Here is a 1,751-nt window from a genome sequence, read left to right on the forward strand (position 1 = left end):
CAGGTTTTATTTAAACTTGCGCACGAGTATACCTTCTGGGCTTATGGGGGTCCAATTAGGTTTAGTTTAGATGTACTTAGTTTATTTCTGGTATGCTCGTTTGCTTTATTTTCATATCCGCTTTGACCTCTCTGTGTCTAGATTCAATCATTTCTTCTTTTTTTTACCCTTTTTGCTCAGTCGACGTTTGATGCCTACTGAGTACCTGTTGTTTTGGTACTCATGATGCACTCTGCATCTATTTCGTGAAGCATGTCCCAGTACCAGTTACCAGCAGTGATTAGCTTCAGCTTTCTTTTGCAGCTGTGATTCAGAGACGTGGGTGAGCACTTGGCGTTTTGGGTTTGTCTTGTCTCCTTCTTTTGTTTTAGCTAGTCTTGTTGCCTTTGAGACATGCTTTGTTGTGGTCCACTTTTAGGACTTGTACTTTTTATTAGATAGCTCTGTACTAGTGACTTCTAGGTTCTGGGAGGGATTTCTATATATATATATATATTTTGGGTTGCTTCCACCTTATTATCCTTGTTTAGATTATTGTTTTCACTAGTTTTTGCCCTTACGCTCATTATTTGATGTTCTGGGTTATAGGTTGGCTTACCTACTGGTAGAGTATAGTAGGTGCCATCATGACTCGAGAAATCGAGTCGTGACAAGTTGGTATCAGAGCCAGGTTACATTGGGCCTTTTGAGACACTAAAGACAAGTGGGGAGGTTTCTTATGAGTAGTCCCTACCTCCCGCATTTTCAGCCATCCACCAGGTTTTCCCTGTCTCGATGTTGCACCGGTATGTTCCCGATGAGTCCCATATGCTCCAGTATGATGCAGTTGAGTTGGATGATCGTTTGACATTTGTAGAGGAGCCAATTGTCATTCTTGCCAGAGATGTGAGGAGACTGCGCTCGAGAGCCATTCCTGTTGTTATGGTCCATTGGAGGCATCGTCCAGTCGAGGAGGCTACCTGGGAGCCCGAGCAGGAGATGCGAGAGCAGTTTCCCGGCTTGTTTGAGCCTTCAGGTACTTCATGACCCTTACTTTCACAGACGAAAGTCCTTTTTAGTAGTGGATATTGTAATGACCATCCTGGACATTTCTGTATTTTGCCTTTTGTGTGTCGTTTAGAGCGTTCCTGTAGCGACCCTAAGTCATTTATGATTTGTTGGGACTCACAATTCGGTCACCTGGTGTTCGCTTGGTTATTATGCGAGTTTTAGTATTTTTGAAGCTTATGAACCTTGAACGATCATTTTCGATCAAAAGTTCAAGAAGATGACATCTCAATCAAATTTGACGATTCCATCAGCTCTGGAAAGGTCATTTTAGGCTAGTAGCATGGTCGGCATGGCTCTCGAGGTTTCAGTGTGAGTCGGTGCGATTAGGCGTTTTAACTTTAACTTTAAGCCTAAGTTTAACTTTAGTCAACATTCTGAGTAAACACACTCGAATGAGAATTCCGTCAGCGCGGTTAGCTCTGAAATGTCGAGATTAGTCTAGATTGACCCTTCTTTTGTGACCCGAGATTTCCGATATTTTTTCAAGCTCCTTTTATGGTTTTTGACTTAAAATGGCATTAGGGTGTGGGACCCACTTTTGTCAAGATGACCTCGTATAGAAATTTTGACTGTGTCATTGAGTCCGGAATATCGAATTTAGTATGGTTGCATATCTCGTTTGCGTGCACGGGGTTACGAACGAGTTCGGAGCACCCCGTCGGAGTTTTTAAGTTTTCGAAAAAAAAAATGCAGAAAATTTG

This window comes from Solanum tuberosum, unplaced genomic scaffold, assembly GCF_000226075.1.
Source record: "Solanum tuberosum cultivar DM 1-3 516 R44 unplaced genomic scaffold, SolTub_3.0 scf00142, whole genome shotgun sequence".
Classification (NCBI taxonomy): Eukaryota; Viridiplantae; Streptophyta; class Magnoliopsida; order Solanales; family Solanaceae; genus Solanum; species Solanum tuberosum.